Source organism: Biomphalaria glabrata, chromosome 11, assembly GCF_947242115.1.
Source record: "Biomphalaria glabrata chromosome 11, xgBioGlab47.1, whole genome shotgun sequence".
Taxonomy (NCBI): domain Eukaryota; kingdom Metazoa; phylum Mollusca; class Gastropoda; family Planorbidae; genus Biomphalaria; species Biomphalaria glabrata.
Window position 1 is genome coordinate 29,274,989 of NC_074721.1, and position 24,707 is coordinate 29,299,695.

At 36.0% G+C, this 24,707-nt stretch overlaps 1 protein-coding gene across 1 annotated transcript in view; it reads right to left on the reverse strand.

The window, feature by feature from the left end:
- Nucleotides 1–24,707, reverse strand: part of LOC106058866 (muscarinic acetylcholine receptor gar-2-like) — a 237,880-nt gene that overhangs the window by 104,654 nt on the left and 108,519 nt on the right. The window contains exon 3 of the mRNA XM_056003817.1: nucleotides 7,075–7,123. The gene's annotated coding sequence lies outside the window, so the exon portion shown is untranslated. The remainder of the gene's footprint in view (nucleotides 1–7,074; nucleotides 7,124–24,707) is intronic.

The following is a 24,707-nucleotide window of genomic DNA, read 5'->3' on the forward strand; positions in this document are numbered from 1 at the left end:
TCTATAATCTGTACTCTCTATACTCTTTATACTCTTTATACTCTTTATACTCTTTATACTCTTTATACTCTTTATACTCTCTATACTCTCTATACTCTGTACTCTCTATCCTCTCTATACTCTCTATACTCTTTATACTCTTTATACTCTCTATACTCTATACTCTCTATACTCTTATTGTGAAATCCCCTTAGTGAGTCGTGACAAAATCTCCAACGCCCTAAATATTCTTTGGAAGATTCTGGTGACTTGTCAGTGGAGAGAAAGGAGCCGCACAATCGTTCCTTCATATTGTGGCCCATTTGTCATAAACAGCTGGACTCTCCGCTGATCGGGTCCCCATTAAAAGGATAGGTACTTGCCCTCCGTGGAGGAGATGGCAACCCCACAAATCAATCTGTCACTAATAGGGCAGGAGGGAGCCACTAAGAGGCACTTAACACCTGCCATACTTAATAACTTGGCATCAGCTACCTTAAAACCCTACCCATCAGATGCTATTTTCTGTTACACCGATGGGTCGGTGTTGAGGGACCCCGATAGATTCGGGTATGGGGCCCTAATAGACTACCCGGACCAACCAGAACCAGATCGATCTAGACAACACTAGTTGGCCTCATTCAGTCGTAAAACGACTATGGTTCATCTCAAACACTTTTTCATGTGGCTGTTGAGCCCTATTTTGGAGAGACACTTTCGTCCACATATATCGCAGTTTAAGGTGGCTTTTTCTTTTCTGGTAGAGGAGCCAGACATTTTTTTTTGTATGGCACGCTTTTCTTCCAGATCTGAGGCCCATGTTTTTTCGTTGTCCATAGTTTTCTGGGTCACCGTCTCTTTCACATTATATCATCAGAATATAATCAATAATGTCCAATATTTATCTAGCTAATAAAGTGTTTATAGTTTGTACACTATGCCCAAGAAATGTCAATGTGGTCAAACGTCAAACTTTCAATTGAAAGTCTTGGTAAACGATAAACAAGGCCAACAATGCAAGCAGGAACATATCGAGCAGTCTCTCATTTTTAGACAATAACTCTTGACGTAAAACACAACAATGCGATATAAGTTCCCTTGCCAAGGTGAATAACTCTAGCTATTGTCAAACTACAAACTACAAACTACAATGGCATTTCTTATAGACAACAAGCTTCCACCCACTCCATAATGAAGTTCTTATCTTTTCTGACATCGAATCTTCAAGATATACCTAAAATAATCAAGATCGATTCCCCGTACCTTAAAAGTTATCGATCTACACAAGACGGATTCGATTCTGTGCATAAAATCGTGCCCTACAATTAGTTAAGCTGCTCCCAGTGATCGGTCATCCATACCTCGGCTCCCCCACCACCCTTCCTGTAACAAATCTCTAAACACCAGTGACAAGGGATAGTGAGGATAGTGAAGAGAGATGGAGGGAAAAAAACGAGATGGTGAAGTGGCGCATCCCTTGGGAAGGGGGGGGGTCACCAAGTTCCATGCAGGGGTGGCATCAACTGTTGAAATGTTCAATTGCTGCAGGTGTACAGGCACATTTTTCGATGCTTTTTTTTTTTAAGAGAGAGAGAGAGAGGGGGGGGGTCGGGAGAAACGCTTCTGTTGCATTAGTCTGAGAGAAGGAGAGATGGATTAGAACACTTCAGAAAAAATATCTTCAAGAAATTGGGGAGCGTACAGACAGACCTTTTTTTTAAAAAAAAATCTGCCAGGAATAGATAGTAAGATTTTTTTTTTATATATAACTGTAGGTTAAAGATAAAATATTGACTCGTCTGCAGCCTACCAGAGCATACAGGCAATTTACCTCACTGTGATAAGTAATAAGACGACTTATGTATTGTATGGGCTAATAGCGCTGATCTGTTGAGCTATTTGTGTCACATTATATGTATATACATAGAAATATATATATATATATATATATATATATATATATATATACATATGAATACATATGAATATAAATATATATATATAGTTATATATATCTATATTATAAAGTAGAATGTGTGGTGTATGTATGTATGTATGTATGTATGTATGTTACTTATAGACATCAAAACCGCTTGACCAATCTTGATAAAACTAGGCAGGAATGTTCCTTGGGTACTAACTTAGACCGTAGTGTATGTATTGTAGCCCTAAAACAAACTTAAGACCATCAAAAAAAATAAAGTTGTCCGACTCTTTTACAGCTATAGTATTTTATGGATCTTCTTTCGCAAAGATAGTTTTATGCTTTAACACATAAACATACTAATTATTGTCCATTCATTTGATATTTTAATCAAATTAACATTCAAATTTGTTTTTCTAAAGCATTTTTAATACATTCGTTCGCTGTTCGCTAAAGCTGTGTAGCCGTGTTGAGATAGGCCTATATTCATTCATGAAAAAAAGTTCACGCATGCGCAGCACAGAACTCTAGATTAGTGTAGATTTAGATCTACGTCTACCTCAAGATCTACTTTATACTTTATACACATGAACATACAAAATTTAGTCTATTCATCTCAAATTTTAATCAAATATATGTAGGCCTACAAGCAAATGTTTTAATTTGAAAAAAAATGGATTTAATTAAGCCTATTAGCTATTTTGATTTAATAGCTTCATTCACACTATTTTTACATTGACACATTCGCTTCACTTATTACATTATTATTTCGTTTAATTGTTTACAAAACACTCTCAGTGACTATATCGATAGTAATGCGTAAATAAAGACCCGCGGGTCGCGGGTAAACGTATGTCTAGTCTATATTATAAAGTAGAATGTGTGGAGTATGTATGTATGTATGTATGTATGTATGTTACTTATAGACATCAAAACCGCTTGACCAATCTTGATAAAACTAGGCAGGAATGTTCCTTGGGTACCAACTTAGACCTTAGTGAATTTATTGTAGCCCTAAAACAAATGTAAGACCCTCAAAAAAAATAAAGTTGTCCGACTCTATTACAGCTATAGTATTTTATGGATCTAGGCCATGTCTACAATGTTGACATGAGAAAAGATAGAAAGGATTTAGACCTAGATCTAATTTTAAGAAATACACTTTGCGCAGATAGTTTTTTACTTTGACACATGAAAAGACAAAAGAAGATCCATTGATTTCATTATATAATAAAATTAACCTTCAATTTTGTGTTTCAACAGCATTTTTTACATTAATTAGTTCCTTATATCTGTGATTACAGATTTCCTGACGAACATTCTTTCATTAGACAATTCAGTAATGAATCGCGTACTAAATATTAATTCGTTTAATTGTTTACTTTATAATCCCATCCCTAGATCTAAAACTCTAATTCAACTCTAAGATGATAAAACTTCTCTTCGCACAGATAGTTTTATACTTTAACACATAAACATATTAATTAAAGTCCATTCATTTCATATTTTGATCAAATAAACATTCAAATTTGGTTTTCTAAAGCTACATTCGTTTACGAAAGCTGCGAAGCCGAGTTGAGATAGGCCTAGATCTATATTCATTCATGACTCGCGTACTAAAAATTATTTCGTTTAATTGTTCACTTTATAATCCCATTTATTTAACAAAGCTATCGCTCTTTTCGTTTTTAATAGATAAGAATGTATCGACTTCGGGTAAACCATTTTCGCAAAACTAATTTTATTTTCGTAGCGAAAGAGAAATAACGTGAAAGGATCATTAGCTACGTTTAACATACATCTAAATCCAATCCACTAGATTATTCAAAAGCAAATGTTTTAATTTTTAAAAAAAAATGGATTTAAGCCTATTAGCTATTTTTACATTGACACATTCGCTTTACTTATTACATTATTATTTCGTTTAATTGTTTACAAAACACTCTCATTGACTATATCGACAGTAATGCGCAAATAAAGACCCGCGGGTCGCGGGTAACATATGTCTAGTAGTTATATATAGTTTTATATTATACATATATATACATATATATATATACATGTTTTATGATATGGGTTATCTATCTATCTATCTATCTATCTATCTATCTATCTATCTATCTATCTTTCTATCTATCTATCTATCTATCTATCTATCTATCTATCTATCTATCTATATCTATCTATTTACTTATCTATCTATGTATCTATGTATCTATGTATCTATCTATGTATCTATCTATCTATCTATCTATCAACATTCTTATAATAAAATATTTGAAAGCAAAAACAAAAGAACAGAATCAAATCTTGACAAAAACGGTTTAACTTTGACTGTTTTCTGTTTTTTTCATCTTGAATAATAAATCTTTTCTTTTTTTAATTCATCATCATCACTCTTGGTATCAGGCAGTACGAAAGTTATAGTTTCTAGGATGCACTGACCACCAACTGCGTGACTCGCTCATTTTCTCGATAACACTAGATTTTTAAAAATTCTATTTAAAAACAAAATGTATATATATATATATATATATAAATGGAAAATATTTTTATGACGTATATAAAATGTGTTTACAATGTAGATGTAAAAAATCTTAATATAGAATTTATTTTTCTAGATAAAATGTAGCCTTCGTGTCGGACGATACATTCTTTATGTTAATATATTAAGCTCTTCGAGAGAGGACGGATCATGTTTGTTTTAGAAATGTTTATCTATTGTAATTATCTAATGTGTTACTTCTGAGGAGGATAAAGCTTTTCATGTATTGTAGTGAAGAAAAACGTTCTAAAATAAAATGATTTTTAAATGACGATCCAGTTTTCCGCGAGAATGTAGAAACTCGAAATTAAAATGGACGAATGATCGGCTTATTTGACATCGGTGGCTGATCGGTAAAGTGCTTGGCTTCCGTACGGTGGTCCCGAGATCGAATCCTTGTGAAGACTGGGACCTTTGGGCGCCTCTGAGTCCACCCAGCTCTAATGGGTAATTGACATTAGTTGGGGAAAAGTAAAGGCGGTTGGTCGATGTGTTGGCCACATGGCACCTTCGTAAACCGTAGGCCAAAGAAACATATGACCTTTACATCATCTGCCCTGTAGACCACATAGTCTGAAAGGGGAACTTTGACATCCATAGTTTGAGAGTCTCTGGTTTCGAAAGCTACATAAAGTGTACATCACGTGATACTGAATAAGTGATTTTTTAAAGTAAACTTCCATCGGAGAAGAGCTTCAGCTTTAGATGCGGTTATAAAGAGACACTTCATTTATGCTTCTGTTCCTCACAATTAACTCACGAACACTGCGCTGGGATGAAAGGTCAAAGGACTCAACCTTTTCAACTCATTAACATTTTGTCTGAACTTTTATAAACGAGTCTGTGAAATCCAAGCTAAGATTGTTCTCAGTCTGATTTATGCTCTGACTTTTGAACACATTTTCTTTTTTCGTTTCGTTCCTTTTTTCTTTGACTCATTTATTTTATCCAGTAAATAGTTTTTGACTTTCCATCTCGACCATTAGTGTGCGTGGACTATAGGGGGGGTGAGAGATGGAAGCCTTGAAGAGGACTCGTTGGCTTCAGACACGGCAGTAGATTGGCCTCCATCAAGTGACGTCAACGGTAATGGTTTGGTGGGCGGGCGGTAAGGATTAGGTATTTGGACATACTTCTGTTGTAAGATGAAGATGACCTTGGATAGTTTTAGACTATATGTCACTCAGAGTCTATGTCATCTCGAGCATTATACAGTTGACATGTCACCAGCCTAATACCTATTAGTCCATGCACAAGTTAATGTGACATATAAAATAGTGATCGAACGAGACATATAATGAAGGCGTAGAGACGAGAAGCCGTCATAATAAACCTCCCAAAATAATATCATTATGTGCTATTGTTTATTTGGAAACAAGAACAACAATGACCCGACTATAAATAATAAAACATTGTATTCGATTCCGAAGAGTAACGATGAATGCCTATTTCCCATGACCACGCACACCCAGCTGCAACCTGCATATATTGTTACACCTAATGCAGACAAAACTCTGTAACAACATGATAAAATAAAACACTGTCGCATTGTGGACATACGTCGATATCCATAATGCACAAAAGATAATTACTTTAAACAACCGACTGGAAAGATAATGGACCGTATTAAAACGTACAATGAATAAAAATTATTAAAAGAATCATTTTTGTTGTTTAGGTATTCAATTCAATACATTTAAATATTTTTAATAACATAGCTAAAATAGGGATACAATTTCACATTTTATTAAATGATATTTAAAGATACGTATGATTTATGATAATTGATTCGATATATAGCTCAATTGGTTTATTTTCCCTGCTGTAATTGTAAAATCGTAATATAAAGTTCTTATAATAAATTCCTAATTAATGTTCAAATAATATACCGAACTAGACATTCATATTTTTATTATAGGGGGGTGGCAATATGCAAAAGGGATAGAACCAATAATCAGTAATAAGATAAATGCAATATCATTGCTAGTTTTCCTGAATCACTTATATCATATGTCCCTCCGTAAGGATAAATAATAAGATATTATCATATGCAATACTCAATCATTCTTGTGATTTTTCTGGAATTTTAATAAAACGTGACAAGTAGAAAGAGTTCAAATGCGAAATATTAAAGAGATGGGAGAATGAAAAGTTGTATCTGAATGTATTCATTTGTGATTTTCTTTTACAACGACGAAATACATATAGGAGAAAAAATCATTGTATTTCATTATTAGCTGTCTTAGAACATGTATATATTCGACTGATGTAAATTATTCCCCCAAAAATTGTGTTTAAGAAAAGTTGCCCGTTGAAAGTTAGTCTTGTCTTTCAGTCCAAACTTCAAGACGTCCTGTAGCTTTCACGGCTCTAATTAAAGGCTGAGACCAACATTATTAACCACCTCAATTTCATGGGTCAAGACACTTTTTGTTTCTCGAATAGAAACAATCGTAAATATCTGTCTTAAACTGTCTTAAACTGTTCAGGTGTTAATTGTTGTTTTTTTTCTTTAAAATTTCTTTTTTTTTTTCTTAGATTATTTAAAAACTGTGACCCGCTCAAGACTTACGTCCGTGCAAGAATAGACTATGAAATGAAATGCAGTTGTGCGATTAAGACTTACCAAGTTGGATTTATCATCAATTAACTGTCATCCCATATGTGATCGATCTCTGTGGATAAATTAATAAGCTGAATTAATAGATTAGTAAAAAAAAAAAAAAACGAGGAAGAAAGACTCACTGAATCACTCTTTATGACGCACTCGGTCTACAGCTCAAGTGATTCACCTCAGGGAGTGAAGGAATTCAGTTTGAAGTCAGTGAGAGTCAACTATTAATCACGCAAAGAGTTCGCTTGGTGAGATGAATTTTAAAACAAAATATTACTCTATGCTTTAATAGTAAAATAGTACTGTCCACTTGTCAATACAGATCTTATAATGCACTAGAGCATTATCTATGCAGCCTTCGGTCATTGGTCTCGGCCCATGGGTCAAACTGAGCTGAATGGACGAGGAGCGTTTTCACGATTCTAAATGTATCATCCATCATTCTAGCAATTTAAACTCGTGTTCGATTATTTTATCATCCATACTGCGTTCAATGCCAGGATTCATTATGGATGAAGTAATGTAACATTGTTTTATGGGAAAAGCGGAACTTTTAATTAATTTGACTTGAAACTATAGTAATCAATCTTAGTCCTATTTATTCTTGTTCAGATATGTAAGTGGCATAAATTATGAATACTTCATTGCATCAATAGCTATACAAAAACTGTCTAGAAACACATATAAAGTGAAAAATATTCTTAACTCTTCATCTCCGTAATAATTTTTCACGTTCCGACGGAATTCTTCATTTTTCTAGTTAGTTGGTTTTTTTTTTTTGTAACCCTGTTATGATACAGCTTCAATAACGTTTTCGTTTCTTACCAGAAAATGTTTCTTTTGGTCTAGAATTAAAGAGGAACGTATTCACCTTTTATAGAACACAAAGTAAAGTTTATACAATCAAACATTAATTTAATTTAAGACACATGGACATAATACAGTATCGGCAATTAGGAGAGAAAGAGTTAAATTCTGATAGACTATATAAGTCTATATATGTTTGATAATTTTATGTATCGAATTCAGCTTGGAAGGTCATTCGTAAGTGCTGTACTTTTATCTTAATTAAGCTGTCTTGTTATCTGGCTTGTATCAGCAACTGTCTGGTCACGTGAACCAACTCAAAATGACGATTCCAGAAGTAACAGTTCAATATTTGTGTTTATTTAAAAAACAAGGAAGTTTTAAAAGTACAGAAAAGCGTTGACCATGTTGAGGTATCATTGACATATTGACACGAGTCTGTTATGTACAGAAAAGCGTTGACCATGTTGTTGTATCATTGACATATTGACACGAGTCTGTTATGTACAGAAAAGCGTTGACCATGTTGTTGTATCATTGACATATTGACACGAGTCTGTTATGTACAGAAAAGCGTTGACCATGTTGTTGTATCATTGACTTATTGACACGAGTCTGTTATGTACAGAAAAGCGTTGACCATGTTGTTGTATCATTGACTTATTGACACGAGTCTGTTATGTACAGAAAAGCGTTGACCATGTTGTTGTATCATTGACATATTGACACGAGTCTGTTATGTACAGAAAAGCGTTGACCATGTTGTTGTATCATTGACTTATTGACACGAGTCTGTTATGTACAGAAAAGCGTTGACCATGTTGTTGTATCATTGACTTATTGACACGAGTCTGTTATGCACAGAAAAGCGTTGACCATGTTGTTGTATCATTGACTTATTGACACGAGTCTGTTATGTACAGAAAAGCGTTGACCATGTTGTTGTATCATTGACTTATTGACACGAGTCTGTGATGATATACTGTTGCATTTTGAGCTTAGTCTAAGTTGCAATTGTTTAAACTGTACACTACAAAGTAGTTCGAAATGTAGATGATTGTAACTTACATTAAAATAACGTCTGCATTTGTTGTTCAAAGTTAGGAAATGAGACACTTTCAAAAAATATAGGTAGACCTTCATCGCTGTTAACTGTAAAACTATCTCCCGCCCTAACCTTAAACGAAAAATGATAAGGAACAAGCGAAATTTTGACGTCTGCAATCTCCTTAACTCTACAAGACCTTCCATTACTTCAATTCTCACTCCAACGATAGTATCCCTCAAAATGTGTGCGCGATAGTGATCTAAGTGTACCGGGACAACCCATGTCAGGTCTGAGACTTGCGCTCTCCACCTCGGAGACTTTCTAAACAGGTGACGGCTAACTGACGTCACTCGCTCGTCATTAAATTCCAGTCTTGTAGGAATTTGATGCCTGATTGTAAAACCCTCCACCAGCACCGACGTCACGTGGCCATTATATTTTGGAGTTGTATTAACGTAGAGAAGAATTTTGATCCAAGAATGTAGACTTGAAGTCTAGAAATGTACAAAGATCTGTACCTGTTTTATGTCGTTCAGTCGGTCCACTTTATTCCATTCTAGTTTCTTCTTTATAACCACAATGCGCTCAAATAAGGTTAGAGAGTGTTACGTAGCTCCTACCCATACAAATAAGCTCAAAACAAAAGGAAGCCGCAATTTTTAAGCTTTTATTAATTAGCATAAATCAAGTTATTTTACAAGTCTTTTTAGTCAGTCTATTTATAGATATAGGCTTGCAAGGCAAGACCCGAGTACTTTCAACACTTCCGCAGTAACAATGTCCTTGATCCTGAGCTAAACACTTCCGCCTCAACGAAGTCCTTGATACATACGTAAGCACTTACTCCTTAGTGAGGGAATAGTGAGGGAATATGAAAAAGTATCGAATATAAAAAGAGACACATCTAAACATTATGACCCTGAACATGATAATCTATTTTTCAAATTATCACTGTACGATTACTTCCTTAATGGTTGACCTTTCTATTATTTGTCATGTAATTTTTAGAACTTTAAATGAATTTCAAGAGAAGCATGTCTTCCCTTTGAATAATCCTTAATTTATAGACTCCTTTGTAAATTAGCCTTAACAGTATAGTCTCAAGTTTACTGTAACACGTGTAAATCAATATGTCAAATAAAACATTTATTTAAATATCACTGACATTATCATGACCAATGAAAGGAACAAAAAAGAAGGAAAATGAATCAATGAAATATAAGCCGCAATAAAAAAAAAATAACAAGTAAAATATCTATAAAAAATCCTCTTAAAAAAAAAAAAAGCTTATTTAATGTGAAGAACTCCACATTTACAACTATATCTCTCAATAATGTAGAAGTTATTTCCTAATTCGATATAGAACAATATAGATAATTACCGATTACTTTACTAATTGGTAATTTGTTCATTGATTCGTGTTTTGTTGTGTTCAAACGTTTTAGCAGACAGAGCTGATATAAGCTTTGTAAAAAACTAGATAGAAAAAAAAGATATATTTTATTTCCATCTCAATCTTTATCAAACTCACATTCGAAGCATGGTACTCAATATATATATATATGACTGTTGGTAAGTATTTATGTAATATCTCTTTACCCAGACTTCATGGAGGCGAATGACTGGAAAAGACTACTGCTAGACTGCAGACTTTGTTTACCATCAAAAGTAGGTCAAAGAGAACTTTACAGTCTGTTCCCAACTTATTTTACAAGGTAACAAACTTTCGACAACAAACAGAAAAATTATTTTCGGAAAGGTCAGCGTGTTTCCGATGTTTTGCGTTAATGTTGCGAGAGTTAATCCAATTAAAACATGATTAAAAGGGCAACATACCACGGTAATTATATGTATGCAGTAGTTATGTGCCCTTGTGTGTGTGCTTGTATCTAGGACATAAGTGGCACATGTCTGTTTGAATTGAATAGAATGTTAAGCAATGTTTATATGTTATAGCGTTGCTTTGGTTACTGTACATGTTACCAATGTTGAACAAGTGTATACATATATCAAGGACAATGTTGTCAACGAAGAGATAAACACTAGAAAATCATTACTTCCGTTATTCAACTTCAAGCCTAAGAAATGGATTTATTAATAAAGAAATTTTATCTTGAACCGAGAATCGAACTCTGGCACCGTCAGCTCCTTGCACAAACACGGCTACCCAGTAGGCCAGCGGGCATTGCATATAGGACTAATTATTGATTGGTATTTTCATTATAGACAATCTATAAAGAACTAGAAATAGACTTCTGATTAAGAACTCCTAAGATCTAGTCTAGATCTAGATCTACTTCTAGATCTAGAATCTAGATGTAATATATATATTAGATATAAAGATAGAAGCAAAACTTAGATAATCTATCAATAAACTTTAAGCAAATTTAAATGTAATAAACAACTCAGTGAACTGCACACCACAACACCATGCTCTCTGGTACTCCTATTTCTAGCCAAATTTAAAAAATATTACGATTTTTTACTTTCTAATTTTTAACGGTCTAATTAGAGTTTTCCCCGTGTGGCCAACAAGCTAGAGATTCTTTTCCAGAAAATTGGATAGAGCCGTTTTTGAGATCAGCGTTCAGGTTTTGTACCCCCCCCCCCCTTCCTTCCATGAAGTTCTGACTTGAATAATTGTCATTATTTTGTAACACACGCGAAAGCGCTTCGAACTTTGACTCTACAGTGCTGGAAACTGATCCAAAATGTCATTAAAATATTTCGCTATTCATTTACTTCTATCAATTGTGTTCATTGGATGTTTCAATGCAACAAATGATTTTACCACCAGAGTAGCAACCTCTCCTATATCTTGAGTATGAACCTCTCCTATATCTTGAGTAGGAATCTCTCCTATATCTTGAGTATGAATCTCTCCTATATCTTGAGTATGAATCTCTCCTATATCTTGAGTATGAATCTCTCCTATATCTTGAGTATGAATCTCTCCTATATCTTGAGTATGAACCTCTCCTATATCTTGAGTATGAATCTCTCCTATATCTTGAGTATGAATCTCTCCTATATCTTGAGTATGAATCTCTCCTATATCTTGAGTATGAATCTCTCCTATATCTTGAGTATGAATCTCTCCTATATCTTGAGTATGAATCTCTCCTATATCTTGAGTAGGAATCTCTCCTATATCTTGAGTATGAACCTCTCCTATATCTTGAGTATGAATCTCTCCTATATCTTGAGTATGAATCTCTCCTATATCTTGAGTATGAATCTCTCCTATATCTTGAGTAGGAATCTCTCCTATATCTTGAGTATGAATCTCTCCTATATCTTGAGTATGAATCTCTCCTATATCTTGAGTAGGAATCTCTCCTATATCTTGAGTAGGAACCTCTCCTATATCTTGAGTATGAATCTCTCCTATATCTTGAGTATGAATCTCTCCTATATCTTGAGTATGAATCTCTCCTATATCTTGAGTATGAATCTCTCCTATATCTTGAGTATGAATCTCTCCTATATCTTGAGTATGAATCTCTCCTATATCTTGAGTATGAATCTCTCCTATATCTTGAGTATGAATCTCTCCTATATCTTGAGTATGAATCTCTCCTATATCTTGAGTATGAATCTCTCCTATATCTTGAGTATGCATCTCTCCTATATCTTGAGTATGAATCTCTCCTATATCTTGAGTATGAATCTCTCCTATATCTTGAGTATGAATCTCTCCTATATCTTGAGTATGAATCTCTCCTATATCTTGAGTAGGAACCTCTCCTATATCTTGAGTATGAATCTCTCCTATATCTTGAGTATGAACCTCTCCTATATCTTGAGTATGAATCTCTCCTATATCTTGAGTAGGAACCTCTCCTATATCTTGAGTATGAATCTCTCCTATATCTTGAGTAGGAACCTCTCCTATATCTTGAGTATGAATCTCTCCTATATCTTGAGTATGAATCTCTCCTATATCTTGAGTATGAATCTCTCCTATATCTTGAGTATGAACCTCTCGTATATCTTGAGTATGAATCTCTCCTATATCTTGGGTATGAATCTCTCCTATATCTTGAGTATGAATCTCTCCTATATCTTGAGTAGGAAACTCTCCTATATCTTGAGTATGAATCTCTCCTATATCTTGAGTATGAATCTCTCCTATATCTTGAGTATGAATCTCTCCTATATCTTGAGTATGAACCTCTCCTATATCTTGAGTATGAATCTCTCCTATATCTTGAGTATGAATCTCTCCTATATCTTGAGTATGAATCTCTCCTATATCTTGAGTATGAATCTCTCCTATATCTTGAGTATGAATCTCTCCTATATCTTGAGTATGAATCTCTCCTATATCTTGAGTAGGAACCTCTCCTATATCTTGAGTATGAATCTCTCCTATATCTTGAGTATGAATCTCTCCTATATCTTGAGTAGGAACCTCTCCTATATCTTGAGTATGAATCTCTCCTATATCTTGAGTATGAATCTCTCCTATATCTTGAGTATGAATCTCTCCTATATCTTGAGTATGAATCTCTCCTATATCTTGAGTAGGAACCTCTCCTATATCTTGAGTATGAATCTCTCCTATATCTTGAGTAGGAACCTCTCCTATATCTTGAGTATGAATCTCTCCTATATCTTGAGTATGAATCTCTCCTATATCTTGAGTAGGAATCTCTCCTATATCTTGAGTATGAATCTCTCCTATATCTTGAGTAGGAACCTCTCCTATATCTTGAGTATGAATCTCTCCTATATCTTGAGTATGAATCTCTCCTATATCTTGAGTATGAATCTCTCCTATATCTTGAGTAGGAATCTCTCCTATATCTTGGGTAGGAATCTCTCCTATATCTTGAGTATGAATCTCTCCTATATCTTGAGTATGAATCTCTCCTATATCTTGGGTATGAATCTCTCCTATATCTTGAGTAGGAACCTCTCTTATATCTTGAGTAGGAACCTCTCCTATATCTTGAGTAGGAATCTCTCCTATATCTTGGGTACATAATTATTGGTTTCATATTCATTTATATTTTCTTTTGTGTTGTATAAATTATAGTCTCTCCTCCCAGTTCAGTTCTCGAGCATGTAACCGACGCTTTGAAGGCAAGTAGGAATATCAGCTAGTTATCAGGGCTGTGATGAAGATCGTATCATTCCCTGAACGGGTTAATCTTCTAGTAATTGCTATGTACATTGCGGCTCGAGTCTTCCCAGAAGTCTTTCTCTTGGCTGTCTCTCCAGTTCCGACTAGCCGTCTCTCCCGCTCTCTCTCTCTGTCCCCAGCTAAGTTAGCCGCTAAGGCTTCTGGGATATTCTTGTTATTGACATTTTGCTCTAAGCGCAAATTTAAACTTCATTTTTAGAGAGCCAAGCTATTTTTAGAGCGTCTTTGTCGCGGAGTGATATTTTCTTGCAGTTTCGTTCGTTTGAATTATCTCTCTTTTTTTTTTCGAAAGAAATCTTAAATCTTTCTATTTCGACATAAATCTTTCTATTTTGTGACTTGGATTAGACACATCATTTTTTTCGTGTGGATTTGTTCACAAGATTTTAAAGATAGAAGTGTTTAGATTCTTTATAAATCTTACGAGTTGTTTTTTAAGCCGAATAATTTGTTTAGAACTACGTGGAGCTTTAGTTTCTTCGTGATAAGTTGAAATCTCTCTCTACCTACCTACCTATCTACCTACCTACCTATCTACCTACCTACCTATCTACCTACCTACCTACCTACCTACCTACCTATCTACCTATCTATCTATCTATCTACCTATCTACCTATCTACCTATCTATCTATCTATCTATCTACCTACCTACCTACCTACCTATCTACCTACCTACCTATCTACCTACCTACCTACCTACCTATCTACCTACCTACCTATCTACCTACCTACCTATCTACCTATCTACCTACCTACCTACCTATCTACCTATCTACCTATCTACCTATCTATCTATCTATCTATCTATCTATCTGCCGTGTCCTTTACTACACAAACCGGTATTTAGCCTAACCCTAATGTAACCGCTGGCTTGTTTGTCCTGTTCGCGAGTCCTAGAGGAAGCTTGAAGTCTGCTAGCCTGATGTTCAGAAGTGAAGTATCGTGCTTTAATCATGGAAACATCGCATTAACTTTGTATAGTTAGGACGACAGATCTTTTTTGTTTTAAATTTATATTGTTTTCCCTGTTACCTAAACAAACCTGTCGAAATAACTAGCATTATTCAAGTCTAAGTCTGTGATACGCGTTTCAATATAGTTACGAATTCGGGTAACTTAAAAAAAAACAACAATATGTCCGTTATTTTGGTTAGGATGTCAAGTAGAATTGGTTCAGAGAGTAACGTCCTACATATACTGGCTCAGAGAGTAACGTCCTACATATGTTGGCTCAGAGAGTAACGTCCTACATATACTGGCTCAGAGAGTAACGTCCTACATATACTGGCTCAGAGAGTAACGTCCTACATATACTGGCTCAGAGAGTAACGTCCTACATATGTTGGCTCAGAGAGTAACGTCCTACATATACTGGCTCAGAGAGTAACGTCCTACATATACTGGCTCAGAGAGTAACGCCTTACATATAGTCAAATAAATCTATTCCAACCCACACACTACCCTCCCACTTCCCATCGTTCTTACCCCCTTTAAAAAAAATGAACAGCAAAGACTGTAATCTGATTGGTTGATTGAAAGCTTCCGTCACTGACTGTACTTATTTCTAACTAAATAAGAGTTCTTCAAACAACAGCGCCGCAAACCGGAACTAACGCCAGCAGAAAAAGAAATGTCTAATCAACTTCCGGTACGGAAAGAAACAAACTGAATAAAGCTAACGCCAATGCATGACAACAAGATTAAAAAAAAAAAAAGGAAACTAAGCCCTACTTCTACCGTGCTAGTGGTCAAGCCATTTTGCTTTCTCAATTCAGTTGGTCTAGTGGATCAATGCTGGGTGTATTGATTCGTTGTAAAGCGCCAATTTGATGAGGTCAAGATGACCCGTGCTTTGACCAACAGGTTCCGCCTAGCTTCACGATTTAAAAAAAAAAGGAAATAAATAAAACAACAACTGTCCTTACAAAATCTTCCTTTTTTTTTACCGGCAAATTGTGTTAGCTGACTCGATGGCTCTCTGGTTAGTGGATGACTCTCAATGGCTCTGAATGGATAGAACAGTCTTACTGAAAGACCGACGCTGACTAGTTATCCGAGCAGAAAATAAACTGATTTCTTTTGGACACGAAAGTATACATAATGTAGATGTTCACTATTTCAGCTTTTTTGTGTGTATGGAAAACATGAAATTCGAATTCATTAGCTCCTGTGCCTGGTGAAAGTATTTTCACATGATTGTCAAAAGTTGTGATTTTTTTTTAAAAGAACCATGCTCCGTTCCTTATTTTCTTATTATATTTATGTTATATTATAATTATAATCCTCATTATCTAATGTAAACTCTGCGAAGACAAATCTTGAATGCCACGGTCATGAAGCTAGAAAATGACTCCAACTAGATTATCATTGTTGTGTCCCTATGTTTTATGAGCGATAAATAATCAGTCCTAGACGTTTATAGAAGAATTTGAATAGGAGTCCCACTGGCGGATCCGGGGGGGGGGCGGTAGGGGCGGACGAATTCTAGTATAGAAGTCAGACAATTTGTATACGAATTTATTACTTATGTTAATAATATATACTAATTATTTATATTTCAAACTATGTTTAGATTATTTCGCCCCCCCCTCTAGTATGTTGGCCGATTAGGTGGGGTCGGAAGGGGGCGATAGCATCAATCCGCCCCCCCCCAACCATAAACTTTTGAGTGGGGGGGGGGCGGTCCAATTTATTTGTAGAAATCACAGCTTGCCAAAAGAATCAATTAAATATCTATATGATTAAAACTTGTTATTGATATTTTAACCGATCTTTATGTTATGTCGTTCCCCTGTTGTCCGATTGGTGTGTGTGGGAGGGGTGGGGGCGAAACCTCTACTGCCCTTCCCACCTAAACCCTTTGAGTGGGGGGGCGGTCCTACTTTTATGGAGAAATCATAGTTTGTGAGCAAGATTAGTTGCATTGATATATAAATTTGATATTATGTCGCTCTCCTTCAGGTATCTTGGCCGATTCGGTGGGGTAAGGGGGTGGGGGGGGCGATTGCATGTACTGCCCTCCCCGCTCTAGCCCTCTGAGTGGGGGGGGCGGTTATATTTTTATGAAAGAATCATAGTTTGTGAACAAAAATAGTTGAATTTCTATATAATTGATATGTGAAACCATTTGTAGGCTATATTATGTCGCACCATACTCAAATCTCAAATTTTATGATTAGTAAATATAAAAGGAAAAAGGTGGAGGGGGCGATACATGCCATCTCCTTTCCCTCATCGGATGAAGCAATAATTTTTCTTTTTGTATTATAGTTTAAAAAATTACAAAATGTAAACAAAAAAAATCAGCCACTAATATAATTTATATATGCTATAAATTAAATTCTCGTATCGAGTGGCCCCACCCTTATTCTTTAATGCCAAATGCAATCATTAGCAGAAATTATAAAAAGGAGCGAGGATAAATCGTTTTCATTCTACCGCCCCTCCCATTTCCAGACAGAGTTTATGTAATTTCACATGAATTTATCATAATTATTTTAAGAAAGACTTTGCTTTGGAAAAGTTAGAATTCAAACAAAAATTTTCAGTATAAGAGTCACGATTGAGATGAGTAGCCTTTTTTCCAACCTCTACTCAATCTAATATTTTTCTAGTTAAATTTGGGACTATAACTCACAATCTATGCTTGAATTTTATTGAATATTATTTATCGAATTTTTTTTTCGGCGGCGATCCTCAAAGCCTTAATCTAAATATGTGGGGTATCTGATCTTTTCAAGGAACAAATCGGTTTTATTTGCAATGTATTAAGGGCGTATACATTCAAATTAGAATATTTTTGAAGTACAATATTATTCAAAATGTCCTTTTTTAATAGGGTGAATAATGAGCTTTAGGTAAGGAGAATGCGTTTCTTCAGTGAAGAATGCAAGAAAACGCTTTTTTTTTTTTTTATATATATATATATATATGTGTGTGTGTGTGTGTGTGTGCTGTACGCACGTTTATGTATAGGGTTAGGGTTTACTGGGCGTTAGGGTTAGGGTTTGGAAAAAAATCGCCCCCCCCCACTCCAAAGTTCTGGATCCGCTAGTGATATAGGACTGTTCTTTCGAGATTTTTTTATACACTTTTTCACAGAAATATGCACTTTGTTTCAATTTTTATTTTAAACATTAGTCTAAAGCGCTAAAAAAAAATAATTAGTATATGGTTTGAAAAAGTATAGTTAATAAGTACTTCCATATTGATAGCTATTTATGGATAAGCCTACCTTTTATGGAAAATCTTTCCAACCAAAAAAAATATAAAAAAATTAAAAACTAAAAACTAAAAGTTTTTTTTTTAAACAAAACAGATATAATAGAAAACACACTTACACAATAGCTTTAGGAGGCGCATTGGCTTAGTGCAGTGATGCTCAACCTAATTTGACCTGCGGGCCATTTTTGACTTTTGACACGCATGTCGCGGGCCACATCACCAAAAAAAAGGCACAAAAAAAAAATGAAATCAAAATTCATCTGAAACTATTTGAAACTATTGGATCTAGTACTTACGTTTAATAGGATACTTGAAGTTATTTTTAAGCGTCTAAAAATGGCTTTATTTCACTACTTAAAATGTGAGCAACATTGTAGCTACCTTTACCACCAGCTTATTTTCTTGTCTCCTTTTGGTAAATATTCCCATCGATCCGCCAATCTCTAAGCGTAGTTTAATAAATCTTTTATACTCGGTTCAAATCAAGAAGGCCTTCATATTTGTTTTATAATGCTGCTGTATGCAGCCAGACTTTCCTTACAAAACAAATATATGTTGGCTTATATGCATGTTTCACAAAAATAGATCCATTCACTTTTCCTGGTATATTCTACATTCAGAGTTCCATCTCATAAACTCGTTAAGTCACACTCGTTAAAGGTCATGTTACCAATCAATCAAAGAAAAAATGAGGGGCCTTATGAAGGTAGAGATACATTTTCAACTTTTTTGAAGGGGGGAGGATTTACTACTTTTGTGCTGACGTTTCTGCGGGCCGGATGGAACCACGTCGCGGGCCGCTTCTGGCCCGCGGGCCGTACTTTGGGCGTCACTGGCTTAGTGTAAACCGCTAGGCTTCCGAACCGAGGAGTCCCAGGTTCGAATCCTGATGGGATTTTAATTTCGGGATCTTTTTGGGCGCCTCTGAGTCCACCCAAATCTAATGGGTTCGGGAAGAGTAAAGTCAGTTGATCGTTGTGCTGGCCACATGACTCCCTCGTTAACTGTGGGCCACACATCACATTATATGCCCTATAGATCGCAAGGTCTGAAAGAGGAACTTTCATTTTGACTTGACAATGGCTTAGGTTATCACAATACATTATACAAAGCATTACGACTCTATGATAGTTTGAGTCTTGAATAACTAGATCTCAATTTTGGCTCTCTTTAAAGTGCATGTATATATATATACATGCATATTTCATATTATCGGGTGAACCGCAACATCCGCACACAGAATAGTAACCAATATAAAATATCAGGCCAAGTTCACATCTAACTTCACATTCGCTTTCACCTATCCTATGGACTGCTGGACCGCTGGGGCACCACACAAGATCTGCCAACATTCTTTCTCCATTCTTCTCTGTCATTTGTCTTTGATAGTATTTCATTCTGATTTTCTTTCTTCAAATATTGAAGCCTGCCTGGGTGGACCACTTCGGGGGCCGATTTTGAGTTTGTGTTTCCACACAAACTGTCTTTGTAATCTTGTTATTTCTCTATTTCATCGCCCCTCTTATCTCTTTGTTTTCAATCTTTCTTTACTTCTCCTTGAAACTTTTCTTTTAAATTTCTGTAAACCCTATGTATTCATTACATCTGAGAATTGTAATTCATATATTGTAAACTTCCCAATCTCTCTCTCCCTCTCTCACTCTCTCTCTGTCTCTCTCTTTCTCTTTATCTCTCTCTAACTCTCTTTATCACTTTTTCTCGTTGTCTCTCTCCATGTCTGTCTCCCTCTCTTTCTTTCTCTCTGTCCATTATTTCTGTCTGTCTGTCTCTCTCTCTGTCTCTCTGTATTTATCTCTGACTCTCTCTCTCTCTCTATGTTCCTCTGCCTGTCTCTTTCTGTCTTATTCTATCCTTTTCTCATTCCTTCAAGATCTCTATTTTCTCTTTCAATCTCTCTTTACCTCTCTCAATCTCCAAGACCCCTCTCTCTTATCAATCTATTTTCTCTTTCTATAATCTAATCTTTGAATGTTGCTCAACCTCTTCAACTTTAAGAGTTAAGAAAAAAACAGTGTTCGATCGTTTTGTGTGTGTGTGTATATATCACCTCCTAACCCACCCTTTGCCTCTCCTCAACAACTACATATATATATATATATATATATTTACTATCAATTTTTTTATACCAGTAGCCTGATAAAGGTCGGGCTGTTAAAAAAAGGATTTGGGGGGGGGGGGTACTACAACACACTATTAGTTGAAAAAAAAATAGTGGGAAATATGGGGTGACAAACCACGCAAGTAATAAAAGGAGCGCCCTAGGGGCGGGGAAGGAAATAGTAACATTATGGGATTGGAATTGATCAGGGTGATAGGATTGGGTGTGGGGGCTGGGGTGTGGGGTTAGGTACTCGACATTTGTAGGTGTGGGAGGGGAGGGGGGCGCTAAGGGGAGGAAGTAATAAAAACGTTCCTTTGGTCTGGCATGAGGGGAGATAAATGACTGCCTATCGTGACGATTGAAATCTCATTGAGCGGCTCCGACCAATTACAATAACGAATTAGCTCCCCTGATGACCACCGGACCGGTACCGTGCGGCCAGAATTAATGGAAAATGATTAACGTAGGTGTTGTCAGGGGCGTGGGGTAGAGGACGGGAAAATCTGATGAAGTACTGCTGGAGTTGTTAAGCTAACTGGCAGGAGCCACCACTGCTACCTAGAACGATGTTGATGTGGTCTGCCCAGTGGATGGGGGGGGGGGGTGACTCCTGTGGGAAAAGACACTGGCACTTGCACTGACAATTACTGACAATAGATCAGCAAAATTTAAAATCGTTTTAGATAGCTCTTAGATTGTATCTGATAAATCTTATACATAAAGACGTCAATTTAAAAGAGAAGATAATTAGGACAGAAGGTATAAGCATAAGCCTCGGTAGTAGTGAAGCCCAAGACACATTAAAAGTAGTCTATTTATAAACCTGATTATAAGTAGTGTGACTAGAATCCCCGATATAAATAAACTGTAAGTACAATATTTTTTATAAGTACATACGTACAAGTTGCGGTATAAGTAGAATAAGTACACGTCTCAGTAATATTTTATTAGTAGTAAAAGCCTCGGTCATAGTTGAGCTAGTACAAGCCTCGATTTAAGCAGACTATGAATAAGTTAAAATATATATCTAGATCATAGACATAAATAAATATAGACTGGCAGATAAAAGAGTTTTATGAAACGAAAATTTGTGACTTGCAATTTTGAGTACTTTATTATACAGCATTTATGAGCAGTATAAAAGTTAAGTATTCATATCTATTTCAGCCACACACCTATATAAGTACTACAATATTTTCACTTGTGTTTTTTTTTAATCTCTAAGACTGAAGATCATGCAACTTTTCAGAATTCGGAAATCCGACAACAATAGATAGACATGTTTTCAAGTTACATGACGTTACTTCCTTTTGCCAGTCTATATTTATATATGTCTATGATCTAGATCTACTAACTCTTCACTTAAAGAAATCTACACAAATATAAGGAAAGACTTTTCTAGAAAAATGACTTATGTCGTAAAACTTCTCTTATGCGTCACCGCAGGACAGAAGACTCAAAAGTAAAGTAGCAATTATACATAAAACACTGAACCATAATCTTCAAATACAAAAACAAAATTTAATAAAAGACTCTGAAAGATAAAGGCACATTCCTCGTCCCATATGCTAGGACAGATTTGTACAAATACTCCTTCTTCCCTAGAGCTATGAGAGCATGGAATGGGTTGCCTGAGCTAGCCAGGAAAACCAGTGACTTAGCAGAATTTAAGTCATTGGTTAATATGCATGACTGAATGCATGACGCGTAGGACGTAACCATCTTCTTTTTTGAAGTAACGTCTGTATTATGTAAGATAAGATAAGACATGAGATAATTGTCAAAGGCAGTCAAAGTGCAGTAACGTAAGGCAGACAATTTCACTTGACCAGCCGGGTTCGACCTATGTCGTCATATTGAATAATATCATAGACATCATTCCATCGTCAAACTCTCGAAACAAAATGTGTTTAGACTGAATGTACGTTACATTTTCAGCTACTCTTTTGAGTCGAGAGTAATGGCGTCAGCGAGTACACTAAACTGAAGACGAAAAAAAAAGAAGCTATATGTGCTATGACGTCATAGATTCGTGCGTAAAGCGTAGGGGCTCGCACGTGGACGGACTACTTGACAGGCACTTGAATCGAAGAATTGCGTGTATAGCAGTCCCCATGTATAGTGTCACATGACCTGTGCACCTGGTCCAGCGTCCGTCTCTGATTGAAGACTTCTTGTCAATGTCCCAGATTTCTTATAATTAAAGTACTCTTTAAATGTCTGCCTGATGGCAGCGGTCTGCCGAGATGATAATTGTTTAAATAAAGAGTTCTTTATTTTTTTGTTTTTAATTGGTAAAAAAAAGTTAAGCAATGTAAAGTACCCCTTTCAGACCTTACGATTGATAGTGCAAATAATGTAAAGGTCATCTGTTTCTATGACCGAAGGTTAACGAAGGTGGCAATGTGGCCAGCACAACAAGTGCATTTACTTTCCCAAACACATTATCTAATATAGACCTCTCCCATCTCCCAGTACTATGCATTCATTCACATTATCTTATATAGACCTCTCCCATCTCCCAGTACTATGCATTCATTCACATTATCTTATATAGACCTCTCCCATCTCCCAGCCCAAAGCATTTGTCATTCTTTTGGTTGTTCCCCATTCCCCTTTATGCCATCTGAACGTGCTCAACGTGCCAGAAGATTAATCCAGCAATGACCACACTTCCTCTTTTTTTTCCTTCTAAACCAATACTTTCTTTTTCCTCGGTAGCTGACCTATTGTTTTCACAGATTGCCTAGATTCCAGCCCAGTGTATACAGACCAGTACTTTTATGATGTGTGTGTGTTTTGACTGGAGAAAACTGCTCGCGTTGATCGAGCCAGAAGTTCAGGCTATGGGTTTGGGTACCAGAACCAGCCCTGGTTGTGGTCAAAGTACCTATCGATTCAAAACGGCGCTAGAGTTAAAGTTATTTTTCCGGAGAGGGTGTGGGGAGGGGAGGATAGGAGTGTAGAATGAGGAGGCCGGGTGTTGTGAGTATTGAAAATATTAGAAAAACACACCTACACAGTCTAATTAGTATTGACGGACACAAGCTGTCTGTACACATGTCTAAACATTTCCTTGTGGATGTCAATTGTTAAATTTGACGTTTTAGCAGTAGCGCGTTTAGCAGTAGCGCGTTTAGCAGTAGCGCGTTTAGCAGTAGCGCGTTTAATGCTTGACCAAAAGTTCCAGTTTGACACAAACAACTTTTTTTTAAAAATAAAATTGTTGTCTTTTTACCTGGATCAAAGGATTGACCCAATGTTCTCTTTTAGATACAACGATACTTCCACATTGGTCACTCTTACTTTATTTACTCATCACGGAACATCATTGTTTGGCAGCGCCTGACCTTCAAAGCTTACTCGGCTAGTCCACGTTAATCAACTACAGAAGGCACAGTCCGAAATACATAAATGGGCGGTGTCTCTGTATTCCATCACCACATCACCACATTACCACACTACCACACTAGCACGTTACCACGTTTTACTCTAACAGCAGTACGATTGAGGTATTCGTAAACAAAAAAAAAAAAAGAGAAAAATGACTTTTAAAACTATAGTCTCCATTTTATTCAGGACTCAGAGCAGGTGTGGCGGGCCCATCTTCTAAGCAGGCCCAATCCTCGCTTTCAAAAGCCGGCCGCATACGTGGCATGGGTGGGTTAGGTCAGTTGCAGATAGGCCTTTTTCTTCTCTCAGCCTTTTTTTTTCTTCTTGCTTCAAATCTTGAGACTCCGAGACTCACAGCTTCACGCCATGAGGAGCGATCGAGAGCTAGTGCTTGCCAGTTGCGAATGTCGTTATCGCACTCTTTGAAGGAGCTCTTACAATAGCTTCTAGTTGGAATACTGTACAATTAATTAAAGCTCCAAACGCACAAACTTATGGCTCGTGAATTCTAGTAGCCCTTTGATATGGTGTGTGTGTATGCCAGTGTTTCTATCTATCTATCTATCTATCTATCTATCTATCTATCTATCTATCTATCTATCTATCTATCTATCTATCTATCTATCTATCCATCCATCCATCTATCTATCTATCTATCTATCTATCTATCTATCTATCTATCTATCTATCTATCTATCTATCTATCTATCTATCTATCTATCTAGATGTTTGTGTGTCTGTGTGTGTCCGCTGCTGGGCTAAAATCCCAAAAGTGCACCAATAAATTTTTACACGCATGCGCATACATCAAGAAGATCGTATAAATATGCCAAATGCATCAAGGACAAATGGCGAGCGATCAGCTGGCCCAGCACACAGTACATAAAGAGAGCAGTCCAT